General features: G+C 42.7%; 1 protein-coding gene across 4 annotated transcripts in view; it reads left to right on the forward strand.

Annotated features, from left to right (window-relative positions):
- The window catches only part of RIC1 (RIC1 homolog, RAB6A GEF complex partner 1), a 79,759-nt gene that overhangs the window by 14,017 nt on the left and 50,273 nt on the right, over positions 1 to 15,469 (forward strand). The gene's annotated exons all lie outside the window — the stretch shown is intronic.

Raw genomic sequence — 15,469 nt, forward strand, 5'->3', positions numbered from 1 at the left:
TGCCATGGATAACCCCTTCTTCCCCCCACTCTAGAATCTAAGCTTCCATTTTAAAACATGTAGCCTTCATGGTTTTGCTTAAACCTTGGTTAAATTTTTTTGTTCAAAAGCTGGTGAAATGTGGCAGGATGTGTCATCTTAACCTATAATCTTATTAGATAAAATCCTTAAAAGAAATTGCAGAACAGTTAAAAATATTCTGATGTAAACTGAGATTGTATAAACAGATGTGAGTACATAGTTTCAAGGCTTCTGATGATATCCCAGAATTTTTATATCAGCAGACCATTTCTACCATAAAATGAAGTGGCAATATATAAATAAAACTAATGTGAATTAATAGTTTTGATGAGACAGTGTTCACCTCTGAACGCTTCTCAGGTGCTCTGGGCAAGCTAAATAGTTCAGTATGACAGTGAGTAGAAAGTGTGGGAGGGTGCTTTGGAGCATCATTGACCAGCATTGCCATCATAATCACCACTGCTGTCTGCTGAGACCATCCACACTACTTGGCTTCATTTCTCTTGATCCTGTGATGTTCTGGCCAGACCAAATAAGGAGAGGGAACCTGATGAAATTACTATTTTGATGACTCTGTCTTGAGCAACTCCTGAGATGTGAATCTGAGGGCAAGTCTGCACTACTGCGCTGTGTCGGCGTAGCTGCACCAGTGCAGCCGTGCCACTGTAGCACATCTCATGAAGATGCACAATGCTGACGGGAGAGCGCTTTCCCATCGGCATAATAACTCCATCTCTGCGAGAGGCAGAAGCTATGTCTGCGGAGGAGCATCTTCCGCCGTCACAGCATGGTGTGGAGAGAGCTTAAGTCGATGTGACTTACCTCAATCGGAGAGGTCTTTTTCACACCCCTGAGCAACGTAAGTTACATCCACTTAAGTGGTAGTGTAGACCAGCCCTAAGATGCCTACTGCTGCACTGTCCCCTAGTGCAGTGGTCCCCAAACTTTTTATCTCACGCCCTCCCTCACCCCTGTCTGCCCCCGTCCCTCTGAGCCGGGGTCAGGATCATGGCTCCAGGATGGAGGATGTGGACAGGGGTAAGGGAGCTGAGGCTGGGGCCACAGCTTGGGGGAGGGGGCCATGGCCAGGAGTAGAGCTGGATGGTGCTACCTGCCTGCCTGCCCCCAGCCATGTCCCTCTGTATGTTCCTTCATGCCCTACAGTTTGGGGACGTCTGCCCTAGTGGCACTGCTACTTGTACAGCTGTCGAGCCAGGGCTGTTTCCCTTAAAAGACTGTATAAATAGAGGCAATAATGAAGATTTGTTTAAAATGTACAAAATAATTATACGGTAATGTATTTGTTATACCCTAAGATATGTATGAAACATTTCCCAGCTCTTCATTTTGAACCTCAGCAAGTGCTGTTCCTTTTTCATAGATCCTTAGATATTAAGGTCAGAAGGGACCATTATGATCATCTAGTCTGACCTCCTGCATAATGCAGGCCACAGAATCTCACCCACCCACTCCTGTGATAAACCCCTCACCTATGTCTGAGCTATTGAAGTCCTCAAATCAAAGTTTAAACACTTCAAGGTGCAGAGAATCCTCCAGCAAGTGACCCGTGCCCCATGCTACAGAGGAAGGCGAAAACCCCCCAGGGCCTCTTCCAGTCTGCCCTGAAGGAAAATTCCTTCCCGACCCCAAATATGGCGATCAGCTGAACCCTGAGCATGTGGGCAAGACTCACCAGCCAGATACCCAGGAAAGAGTTTTCCTCCCCTTTTTATTATTCCAGCTTCGGTTCTATAGACAGCAGCTGCTTTTTTTGTGTTGCGCATCTTGTGTTGTGGTAGCATGTTTCATTTCAAGAGTGTTTTCTCTTTCAAATAACCCAGGTTAGAAAACAGGATAGATATTGTATATTTTTTTTATACATTTTCTCTTTTGGGTCAATTTTAGACCTGGATTTGGAGTTTCCACTTTTCGATTCTCCTTCTGTAATTTTCTGTCCCTCTAATGATATACCCCATTTCCTAGCCTCATTTGATGAAAGCCTGGCCACTTGTTCCTGCCTGGTTCAATCTTCTGCCAAAGGTGGCATGGATTTGTTTTGGATTGATTCCATTTCAAGTAACCAGCTGTCTCATTTTGCCCACTTCTGTCATCCTCGCTTTACTAATAGTAGCTCTTTATAAGAAGCAAAGCTGATGGTGTGGTGATTATATACGTACTCATATAATTGCATAAATTCGGTATCTAGAATCTTGTATGTAATAGCAAAAGCAAATGAGAAATGTTGTCCTTGTTTGGACCTCTGTCTGTGCTTTAACCAGATGTGAGGTTAGCCATGAAGTTTTAAATCATGGATATCTTTACAAATTTAGCTTTGTAAATATTAGAAGATCTTCACAACATCCAATCTGAAGACTGAGCTGCAGCTCTCTTAACCTCCAGTTAAGACGGGGAAGGGAGATTTTGAATCAGACTGCCTCTTGGATAAAGCCTTCTGTTATACCACCCTGTGGGCCTGGAAAAGATCTTGCTTAGGTCCTTACCCAAAATGATTTAGGGACCTGATATTCCTTGTGTGACACAAACATAAGAACCTCTTGAAAAAACAAAAAAAAACAAAAAAAACCCCAAACCCTTTAAGTCATAAAAGACAGTCAAGAGAGACAAGTTTGATTGAAATTCTGTTTTGAGATGTTTTCTTCTGCTTCCTCCTGGATCCCTGGTCTACCTGAATGCTGCTTTGATATGTCGCAGACTAGAGCAGCTAACAGCATTTTAAGCATTGATAGGAAGTATCCTCTGCTTCTTATTCCATTGAAGATCCGTCATGACTGGCAGAGGGGAGGGAATTGTTATAAGGGTGTTGAGGAGTACTCCTAAACTTTGTGGTTGCTGGGTGTAGAAGTGGCAGAGATGGCATGGGGTTGTGGGAGCTCAGCCACTAATATGCTGGCACTGCAGCTTTTAGAAAGGGAGTGATGTAAACATCTGACTTCTTCCTCAGTAGCACCAAGAGGTTTCTCTGCCCCATTATACCCTACCTGTGGGAAGGAATCTACAGAAGTCTCACCTGTGAAAGAAGATGCAGGGTCTGTTGTATGTCGAATGAAATTGGCATTTGACTACTCTAATAGTTTATTGCAATTCACTTGTAAGATTCTAGAAGGTGTTGTAGGTGGGGATTAAATGGAGATGCACTCTATGATGATGATTCTTTGGTGGTAGAATGATTTTGGAAGCTGTTCTGAAAGTATTGTTAAAATTCCATGGCCTTTTGAGTTTTGAATGCAACATGGAGGCCAGGTGTTTGCTTTTTTTCAAGCACCCATCATATTGGACTGATGTGCAGCATGATCAGTGCCAGTAGGAAAAGGAGCAGAGCTGCAAGTATGTTAAATGATTTCCAAATGAATTTTTGCTTGGTTGAGTGGAAAGTTTACCATGTGGTGCAATTATCAGCCCTTCAGACAGCCCTCAGATGTAAAGAATAAAACTGAATTTACTTTTACGACTAATTGTATATTTTTCTACAGTTTGTTAGAGCTATTTATACACCATAAATAAATGTCAGGTTTATGTAGTTACATGACTTCCCTTTTTATAAAACAGAACAAGAAGCTCCACGCTAGCAAGATCTCAGGAAATTTATTGTACACCTATTTTATTGCCAGAAAAATGGAATGAAGCAGCCCAAAATGCTGAGGGCACGTACTTTTTGAAATATATAAATATACTGAAGGGGCATTGTATCTTGTATACAGTACATGAGACTAATCAGGAATTGAGACTGTGTTCTGTTTTATCTTGTAGGAATTTTTATTTTTAAATATGTCTGTACTAGTAAAGCTAAAACCAGAGGGACAATTTATGTTTAAAGGTACAGTACATGGTAGACTCTGTAAAATCAACTGTTCTAGTCAAGTTGTTAGTGACTATATAATAATTTTAGGTCTGGTCTACATTGCAGACCTATACAGTATTGGTATAACTACTTTGCTCGGGGGTGAGAAAAATCCATACCCCTCTGCAATGCAGTTATATCAGCATAAATCCCCTGTGTAGATAGTGCTATGTCAACAGGAGGGCTTCTCCTGCTGACATATCTATGGTCTCTCGGGGAGGTGGATTAACTACACTGACGGGAGAGCTCTCCTGTCAGCATAGGAGCGCCTTCGCTTAACTACTGTAGCGGCATCGCTGCAACAATACAGCGTTTTAAGGTGTAGAGAGCTGCCCTGAGTAATTTTATACAAAATTTTAGTGATTGTTTGACTTAGTTCTTCTAATAGACATTCAGAAGGTAAATTGGTGAAAGACTTTTTTTTTCTTTGATCAACAGGAGGGTGTTATGCTGAGGAATTGAGATTTTAAATATTTATTTATGTGGCCCCATAGCGTGTGCATGATACGTCTGTGGTCAAATACAAGAGATGCTGTCTGTCTTGGGGCCTGCAACCTATTTCCCAATTCTGCTAAGATTTAGCACATGCTTAACTTTTAATCAGATGAGTAGTTTGAGTTCAGTGAGACCATTTGTGTGTTTAAACTTAACCCTCGATTTTTGCGAACACGTTCCAGTATTTCATTTATAATTAAATAGTAGTGTACTGAAGTTTTTGTATTAGGTTATTAAAAGTCCATCAGCTTAATATATTTCTGAGAATCTTTGATTTATGAGAAGCACTTAAACTACTTCTAGAACTTAATTATCATGAATGTGATCAACATTTTTCTGTTTTCTTATTATTTTTTTGGTTGTTCTTGGCAGGTCCTTATCTAGAGTTGCTTTCTGGTTCTCCTGTATAGTTGGTCAGGATTCTGTTCCTTGAAGGATGGAGATAGAGATCAAAACTTGAATGCTTCTCTGTGATGTGCTTATTTTCCTAGGAGGAATAATTTTATAGGATGCCCACACCTAGATCTTTTGGGTTTATAACAAGAAACAACTTGGTGGAAACACCTAATTATATTGTAGGGTTGTCATAAGAGGAGCGCCTTTTCCATCTCCCCTTTTCCCTCACATGAATCAACTATCCACAAATTAGCTCTCTGGGATTAGAAACAATGTGGTGCTTCCTAGGAACACAGTCTTTTATGTGAAGCAACTTGAATATCTGCTAATAACAGCTTGCTGGTGGGTTGGCTCATAGTGCTATTCTGCACGTTTGCGCTGTATTTTTAATCTTTAAAATGAGTCTATTTCCAAGATCAGTTTTCTTTTTCCTGTTGAGATTTAATTAGCGTGTGTTTAAATAGATTCTAGTTAAATATGACTTCACCAAATTACTTGGATTTTATTTTCAGTAGTCTGAGCAATGCAGATAACCCCGTCTTAGCCCTGAAGCCACCTAGATCTATGGATTCAGACCAGATTCCCACCAAATCTCAGGTCTCTGGGGAAACCTCTGTTATAAAAAGAATTTACTAATCTGTAAATTTCTTGAAATATCAGAAAAGCTGTCTAAACAACTTACATCTTCAAAAGCCTCTTATAGCTGCATTAAAGGAAAAATTATACGAACACTTGCAGTAATAAGTTAGAATGTTTGTATCAGGTCTTCATTTGCATCAGGTAAGTCCTTACATCCTCATACTTCGTGATCTGTGCCAGCTCCTGCTAAATTGTCAGCAACTACAGAGGATTTGGACACCGTTGCAACATGTATTTCTGCCTCCATTTGGGAAACAAACACTTGCTAATGGCCATCAAAGACCAGAGCAGTTGACTCAACTTTAATAAAGTTTCTTTAATTTCAGTCTTTGGAGTGATAATTGAGAGCTTATAGTAGTTTAGAGAACCTTGCATTTAAAAGTAGAATTTCATAAACTTCAACATAAAGATATGACATCCCTATTTGACCCTTATGCAATGGGCCCTAAAGTACTGGTTTTTGATTTTATTCAAAGCCGATAGTTTTTGTGGAAGTGTCTTAATAGAAAACTAGGCTGACCATAGCGCAATTGAAACCCCCTGTTAAAGCCTTGAATTGGAGAAGCCAAATGCCTGGATAAGCGCATCCCATATCTTTCAAAATGCAATTGAATACACTTGGAGAATTAGATAGCTAAATAGAAAGCAATAGGTGCATAAAATTATGGATTCTGTTACTTTGTTACTTATTCCACAAAATCTAACCTTTTTAAAAAAAAACTCTCTCAGTTGAGTAGATACAACTTTTATAAATTGATATTAACTGCTATATGGTAGCCAAGCTTTACAGAAAACTGGGTCCAGACAGATGACATCATATCTGCTAAAGCATATTCTCATTGAAGTATTAATTTTGGTATCTTTGCCCATACTGAAGAATGAGTTTAATCTATCAAATTCTGCTATTAAGGTGCTCTTACTTCTCCGCTCACTTTTTTCCCATTATGGGTTTTTTACCCCCAGATTTTCCAAGGCAGACTTTTCTTGAGAATACAGCCTCTGCTGGAAGGAGTTTGGGCGTAATTGCTTCATCCCCATGTTTCCTTTTAATTTTTCAGCCTTCTCCTACTTTGGAGGTGTGAATATTTAGTCGTAGTTGGAATGGTGTTGAATTACAAACATGGAGAGGAACACCCAGTTTTGTAGACTAATTATAATCATTCTCTCAGGCATTGCATGCAGTTACAGGAAAAAGTCTGCTTATTAAATGAGCATGGGAGGCTTTAAAGATCTGATTTTCTGGGAACTGAATTCATGTTGGTCTCTTAGATTAGCTAAATCAAATGAAAGAAAATGCCGGTGTCATCAGATGGTACTTGGTTTTCCAGCCATTCCAGTGTACAAGTAGATCAACACCAAGGAAGTCCGTCTGAAATTGCTAACTACTGATCAACATCCTATACAGCAAACAGGGAAAGATTAAGAATGAGCTCTCAAAACTGGATACTCTCATAAAAAAAACAACTCTCCACACAAACTTCCTCATGGCTGGATTTTACAAAAACTAGACAAGCCATTTACAACACACTCTTTGCTTCTCTACAAAAGAAAAAGGATGCTAAACTATCTAAACTACTACATGCCACAAGGGGCCACAACTGTGGTTTCCTTAACCCACCCAGCAATATTGTTAATCTGTCCAGCTATCCTCTTAGGACAGATTCTTCTTCTGGGCTATCTCTGGGCCTCTCCTTCTGCCCCTCCACCCCCACGAACATGATACAGTTCTGTGGTGACCTAGAATCCTATTTTCGACATCTCTGACTCAAGGAATATTTCCAACACACCTCTGAACAGCATACTAACCCACAGAGACCTTCCAACCAACACTACAAAAAGAAGGATTCTGTGTGGACTCCTCCTGAAGGTCGAAACAACAGATTGGACTTCTATATAGAGTGCTTCCGCCGACGTGCACGGGCTGAAATTGTGGAAAAGCAGCATCACTTGCCCCATAACCTCAGCCGTGCAGAACACAATGCCATCCACAGCCTCAGAAACAACTCTGACATCATAATCAAAAAGGCTGACAAAGGAGGTGCTGTCGTCATCACGAATACGTCGGAATATGAACAAGAGGCTGCTCGGCAGCTCTCCAACACCACTTTCTACAAGCCATTACCCTCTGATCCCACTGAGGGTTACCAAAAGAAACTACAGCATTTACTCAGGAAACTCCCTGAAAAAGCTCAAGAACAAATCCGCACAGACACACACCCCTAGAACCCTGAGCAGGGGTATTCTATCTGCTACCCAAGATCCATAAACCTGGAAATCCTGGACGCCCCATCATCTCAGGCATTGGCACCCTGACAGCAGGATTGTCTGGCTATGTAGACTCCCTCCTCAGGCCCTATGCTACCAGCACTCCCAGCTGTCTTTGAGACACCACTGACTTCCTGAGGAAACTACAGTCCATTGGTGATCTTCCTGAAAACACCATCCTAGCCACTATGGATGTAGAAGCCCTCTGCACCAACATTCCACACAAAGATGGACTACAAGCCGTCAGGAACACTATCCCCGATAATGTCACGGCAAACCTGGTGGCTGCACTTTGTGACTTTGTCCTCACCCATAACTATTTCACATTTGGGGACAGTGTATATCTTCAAATCAGCGGCACTGCTATGGGTACCCGCATGGCCCCACAGTATGCCAACATTTTTATGGCTGACTTAGAACAACGCTTCCTCAGCTCTCGTCCCCTAATGTCCCTACTCTACTTGCGCTACATTGATGACATCTTCATCATCTGGACCCATGGAAAAGAAGCCGTTGAGGAATTCCGCCATGATTTCAACAATTTCCATCCCACCATCAACCTCAGCTTGGACCAGTCCACACAAGAGATCCACTTCCTGGATGCTACAGTGCTAATAAGCGATGGTCACATAAACACCACCCTATACCAGAAACCTACTGACTACTATACTTACATGCCTCCAGCTTTCATCCAGACCACACCACACAATCCATTGTCTACAGCCAAGCTCTACGATACAACCGCATTTGCTCCAACCCCTCAGACAGAGACAAACACCTACAAGATCTCTATCAAGCATTCTTACAACTACAGTACCCATCTGTTGAAGTGAAGAAACAGATTGACAAAGCCAGAAGAGTACCCAGAAGTTACCTACTACAGGACAGGCCCAACAAAGAAAATAACAGAACGCCACTAGCTATCACCTTCAGCCCCCAACTAAAACCTCTCCAACGCATCATCAGGGATCTACAATCTATCCTGAAGGACGATCCATCACTCTCTCAGATCTTGGGAGACAGGCCAGTCCTTGCTTACAGACAGCCCCCCAACCTGAAGCAAATACTCACCAGCCACCACACAACAGAACCCAGGAACCTATCCTTGCAACAAAGCCTATTGCCAACTGTGTCCACATATCTATTCAGGGGACACCATCATAGGGCCTAATCACATCAGCCATCCTGTCAGAGGCTCGTTCACCTGTGCATCTACCAATGTGATATATGCCATCATGTGCCAGCAATGCCCCTCTGACATGTACATTGGCCAGACCGGACAGTCTCTACGTAAAAGAATAAATGGACACAAATCAGCTGTCAAGAATTATAACATTCAAAAACCAGTCAGAGAACACTTCAGTCTCCCTGGTCACTCGATTACAGACCTAAAAGTGGCAATTCTTCAACAAAAAAAACTTCAAAAACAGACTCCAACGAGAGACTGCTGAATTGGAATTAATTTGCAAACTGGACACCATTACATTAGGCTTGCATAAAGACTGGGAGTGGATGGGTCATTACACAAAGTAAAACTATTTCTCCATGTTTATTCTCTCACTCTCCCCTCCCCCCTGTTCCTCACATGTTCTTGTCAATTGCTGGAAATGGCCCACCTTGAATATCACTACAAAAGGTTTTTTTCCTCTCCTGCTGGTAATAGCTCACCTTACCTGATCTCTCGTTACAGTGTGTATGGTAATACCCATTGTTTCATGTTCTCTGTGTATATAAAATCTCCCCACTGTATTTTCCACTGAATGCATCCGATGAAGTGAGTTGTAGCTCATGAAAGCTTATGCTCAAATACATTTGTTAGTCTCTAAGGTGCCACAAGTACTTCTTTTCTTTTTGCGGATACAGACTAACACGGCTGCTACTCTGAAACCTGATCAGTGTGGTACTTACTGAAAGTTTCTCTTCATGTGAGCTTTATTTCTGAAGGGAAACTATTTTATGGAGTATAGCGTGGAAACTGTAGGGTTAAATGTAAGAGACATTTCTGGGTGGGGAGGTGGGGTGGGGGGGAAGACAGTTCTCAGGGGGGCTCAGTTTGAAGCAAGAAATTGGGATTCTTGCTGTCTCTGTATCTTGAGAACAGAGTTCCCATGAATGGGGGTAGAAGGCTCTTTCCCACCCACCCACACGGAGCATGAGAAGAACTTGGGCAGAGACACTCTCTCTCTGCAGTCTGTGAATCTCTGAAGAGGCTAGGTGTTCCTGGCTGTGATTGGATGGAATTTTAGGGAGAAAGAATTGGTTGGTCTCAGCTTCCACTCTGACCACTGAAGGTTTTTTCCCTGTAAGCCATGGCATGTTTGTGAAACCCCTGTAATCTAGGACTTGTAGTTTATTTTAATAACCAAGAGCAGGATTTATTGATTTTGAAAGGAGATAATTTTACCTCATAAGAGAATCTGAAGGTCCTAATCTTCCTCCTGCACAAGAGGATCCTTGTTTTTAAAACGTGTGTTTGGACCGTAGCCCAATTCATTAGTTGCTACATGCTGCCAGTGATCCATGTGTTATGCACTCATTAATGTCTGGAAGTTTCTTGTGTAGATTAAGGCCAGGAAATTTCTTTAGCTACTTTGGCACGTAGAGCTAAGTGACTCTGATCTATGGAAGCAGATTGTCCTTACCTCTTGTATGAGTAAGGTCTAAAATCTTCAGCTGACTGTCAGATAAGCTTGTCTTGAGCAGTGGCAGATTGGAAAGATTTGGCAGTTCTTTGAGGGGCTTTGTCCTTCAAATAAATGTGTACATTGATATTGACAAATCCAGCTCCTCGGTGCTTTCCAGCAGACTTTTAAGATACCAAGTGGGACCCAGATAACTAGTTGAAAGATGGCATTCTGGATTATTGATTCTATATTTGTCAAATATTGTCAAGATGGTATTAAGATTCAAAGAACTTTCTACTCTGACAGAGTGATAGTCTTGCACATGAGTATGTTGAGATTAAGCATGTTTAGTTGTAGTTAGAACAGAGTTTTACCAGGTTGGGTACAGAACTGTGATCCTCTCTAACAATACTACTTATAACATTAAAGTGTACAGTGGCTACTTTCAACTCTGTAGTGTAAAGCAGATCAATGTAAAAAGGATCAAGGATTATGGGATAGCAGCTGTGTCCTGTATTTCACTCTGTTGCAGATCACTGTTGGATATTTCAACATTTTTAAGGAAAATGAGCATTATTGTGCAGCTTAGACGAATTAAAGTTTAAACAGCTCTTGTATAAACTTAACTTAGATGTAATCAGAGCCATTTGTTGTCGGGTGATGGAAGTTGTGTCTGGCCTGAGGTTGTACTGGAACCTGGTAGTGAAGAAAGTACCCTACTCTTCCTCTGTAGAATCATAGCAATGTAGGGCTGGAAGGGACCTTCAGAGGTCATCAAGCCCAGCCCCTGTGCTGAGGCAGGACCAAGTAAACCTAGACCATCCCTAATGGGTGTTCATTCAACCTGTTCTTAAATGCCTCCATTGGCATAACTTGTTTAGGAATTCTGTGGCAGAACTGGGAATTGAACCCACATCTCCTGAATCCCAGGCTAGTGCATTAACCATGTAGATGTCCTCCTTCTTAGACAAGTGTGTGTCAGGAGCTGCTTCCCGAGTCAGGGCATTAAAGATCTCATACCCAGGAAGTACAGCTGCTGAACACAATTTCTCTTTCAGTGACAGAAATCAGAACTTTTTGTTGATGGGTGTGTGTATGTGGCAGTAGTCGGGGGAGGCGCTTGTAACACCATTTGTTGCATTAATACCTAGGCACCACCCAAGGAGTAACCAGAGCCATTGCTGTTTAACTTTCCTTCCCATTTTCTCCAACTACTCAGGGCTATGTCCTTCTGAATTTCCTATTGTCTCTGTGATGGGTTCCCCCCGGGGTGCCACGTGGAACTGGGGTACCACTGAGCCCTCCGATCCACCAGCCTGGGCTCCCTTTCACACTGTGCTACTGTGATAAGCTGCAGACACGCTCCTGGGTCCAGCACTTCCCCCAGCTCAGTCTTTGTTCCTCAGGTGTTTCCAGGAGTTGTCTTGTATAGGGAGTGAAGAACACCAGATGATGTCACTCCCTGCCTTGTATAGCTTTTGCGTATGGTGGGAACCCTTTGTTTCAAAGCTTGGCTCCCAGACCAGTCTGTGGAAAAATACTGACATCCCAAGATGGAGTCCAGCATCATGTGGTCTGATCACATGTCTGTGTAGAGTAATAGCAGACATTACTCACAGGCTGCTTGGAGTGTTCTCGGGCAGGCTCATCACCAGGTGGGAGATAAGCTTCCCCTAAGGCCTACTGTTTTTTCCTAATGGCCCATTGCCCTGAATAGGCCCTTGCCCACCCATTAAGTCACACATATATGCCTAAAATCACTCTTTAAAATTGGGACTTGAGCCTGTCACCTGTATTCCTGGAAAATTTTACCCACTGCCACTATCTGTTTTTTAGCAAGATTAAATGTATAGAGATTGTTACCTTTATCATTGAGGGGTTTTTTTTCTGTGTTTCAGTAGGATACGGTTAATATGGTCAGAGGTTTGATTATTAAACTCGAATGTCAACATTTACATAAAAGGAATGAAGTGGTATATAGTTACTTGAATACTACATAACTTGTCAAAGTGTCTTTGGAGGGAAATAAGTTTGATACTAGACTGTGCTTTAGCTATATGGTTCAGATAGGTGGTAGTTCTCCATTAGCCAGTTTTATACTATGTACAAAACTAAATCTAGGTCGGTTACACCTTGTTTTGTTGACAACAAAGGAATTATATTAGGGCAGTATTTGCTAGCACATAACAGTTCAAAAAGTTTTATACCATGCATGTTAGTCTATGAAACTCTAGTTGCCTGAGCTTGCGAGGCCATATACTCAGCTTGATGGCATTTGTTTGTATACCATGTGGGATCTTTTGAACATGACATATAATCAATCCCAAACTTTCAGGGAATGTTCTTGGCATCTGTGGTTAGCACTCCACTGATTTGGAAATCAGATTACCAAAAGATTAAAAATGGGGAACATATGGAGCTCCTGCCATCTGTTTAGCACAGCTGGAGTGTCAAGCAGCTTCTCAATTGGCTGTACATCAAACAACTGACTGATAATACCCTTTAACACCTTCCAGCATAATACTGCCCCCATCTCATCTCTGCTCATCCTCCCAATAGAGTTTAACATGTCCACACTCTGAATTCAGGTAAGGTGGGAGGGGAGTAGGGGTCTGCCCACAGTCCTGACATGGGGGTGGGAATGGGGGATCCTAGTAAGGAGACACACAGAATCTCTTGCAAGGAGAGATTGTGAGCGCCTGGTATAGGGAGCGAATGTAAGACAGACCCCATTTCATGGGGGAAAGGTAGCGGGTGGCAGGCAGAGCCCCTTCCATGAGGAGTAAATGGGGACACACACAAACCCCTGCCATGGGAGGGGAAATGGGAGCATGCAAAGCCCCTCATGTGGGGGGTAGGAGAACTCTAGAAGGGAAAGTGGGGGCTCATAGAGCCCTTGCCATGGGTGGGGGAGGGGAGGGCATAGAAATGGGGGTGCACACAGAGCCCTGGTATGGGTGGGGCACAGAAACCCAGGAATGAGGCGCGCACAGAGCTCCAGGCATGAAGGAGCGGGTGGGGGAGTTTAAGGGAGGTCCTGAAATAAAGGGGAATGGGAGCGTGGCTTCTAGGCAGCTTGTGGAGTGGAATGGAGAAATACAGGGAACTCTTGGTGTGTGCAGTGAGCTTGGTCTATGGAAGCTACAAAGTAAACAAACTAGTTGTTGTGTCAGTATTTGATGCTGAAATATACTTGCTTGTACATTTCCCTCAATCTACAGTAAAATCCAGTTCATAGTGATTCAGCGTTACAGGTGGCATCCTGTGGCAGCCACCTAGTCTAGAAAGACGCTGCTAAGAATTCACTTTAAAAGCTTTCAGCCATAGTTTTGCCTGTATTGTGGACGAGGTATCATTGTGTTAAAATGGCTTTTGTGAAAATTAAGTCTAGACAGTGACCTAATCTGGAATTGTTTTAATTGGATTTAACCTGTTTTATTGCTTTTATACCCGTTGAGGCCAAACAGTTTTCAGAACCCTTCATAGAAAGCATGCTACACAATGAAGTGTCAGTGACGACTTTTCTCATGTAGACTCACCAATGAAAACTGATTTAAAATGTGGCTTATAAAAGACTTATGCCTGGTCTATGCTGACCAAACACTGGCTAAACTGTAGGCATGAACCATGTTTAAACATTTCATCTAAAATGGTTTAATTTGTCAGTGCAGCCAGGATCAGTCTCACACGAGTTGCCTTTTGGAGTTTTTTGTCAGTAGCAGAGGCATCACAAGTGGTTTGGTGGAGATTTGTCTTTACATATTGCATAAGCAAATTATGTGATGCAATTTCTTTGTATTCAGAGACAAGCATGATACATTTTTTAATGTCTGAGGCATCAAGCTACCTTGCAAAGGTGTTGTGGAAAGGACATGTTTTGGCAAGCGTGATTTTACATTCCATGAATGGCAAGATCACAAAGATTTAGTCTTTCATGTTGGAGATAAATTTGTTTTTCTGCAGGTATTTGCTGGTTAGCCTTCTGAGGGCAATTCTTTGCATGTTCTTGTGTAAATTGGCTCCAGCATCTGTGGACCAAGAGTGATTTGACAATTATGGAATTTAAATTGTTAAAACTTGCATCTTTCACTTGTTTCACTGACCTCTGGATCTGCCTATATGCAATGCTTGCACTCTGTGCATTTTCTGGTTATGATAACACCTCTCCCGGCTTTCCTAAAAAGGAGTCTGTCCATTATGTGTGAGTGTAGTGGGGTGGTCACCCTGCTCCTGCCTGAATGGGATAAAGCAGCCCTGAAGAGGGCTGCAGTGGGGAAGGCTAAGCTGCCTAGGAAAGCAGCTACAGCTGTGGTCAGCTTAACCAGGGCCCAGCTGGCCCTTATAAGAGGGCAGTGGGCCAGAAGCTGGCATGCACTGTCTAGCTTCCTTGAGGGAGAAGGACTTGGCTGCCTGGGAGCTGAGAAGGGTACCTAGGGAGGAGCAGTGCTGGGGAAGGGCAGAGGGAACTGAGGAGCTCCAGCCTAGCAAAACCCCAGGCTGCAGGCCTAATTAAAGGCCTACAAAAGGTACTGGGGCTGCAAACGGGCAGCCCAAAGGCAGATAATGATAATGAATACAATGCAGTCTGCCCCAGGGAGTGGGGGCTAGATGGTGACTGGCAATAGCCACTGAGGTAAGGTGGGGATAGAGGGTTGGGGATTCCCCTGGGTGGGGAGACCCCCATTGTGGGTTGTTTCTGGGGGGCAGAACCCAGATGTAGAGCAGGCATCAGGGTGCGGGAGGGACACAGGGGCCAGCGGTGGGCGAGACACCGGCCTGCAGAGGGCACTCTGTGCTGAAAGAGCTGATTCCCTAGAAGACCAGCAGGAGGCGCCGTGCTGGTGAGTCCTCGCCCTGCCACAGTGAGCTAGTTTTAAAATAATGAATTCCATACAGCTTCTAATCGTTCCCTTTACTTGACTACGTGCCCGTAAATTATAAATGATACTTGGACAATAAGCTCCCTCTTGGACACCACTCTGTGTTCATCCTTTCTGATACAAACACCATGATATTCTTAAAATGCTGGGTAGTACTGCTTATGTTGTTCAAATATTCTTCAATTAAGGTGTAAATTCACAATAAACATTTGAGACCAATCCCAAAATGAAGTCCTCCAGAAACACCACAGAAGACCACCCTTATTTTTTCTTAATATTTGTAAGCTGAA

Source organism: Chelonia mydas, chromosome 5 (assembly GCF_015237465.2).
Source record: "Chelonia mydas isolate rCheMyd1 chromosome 5, rCheMyd1.pri.v2, whole genome shotgun sequence".
Lineage (NCBI taxonomy): Eukaryota > Metazoa > Chordata > Testudines > Cheloniidae > Chelonia > Chelonia mydas.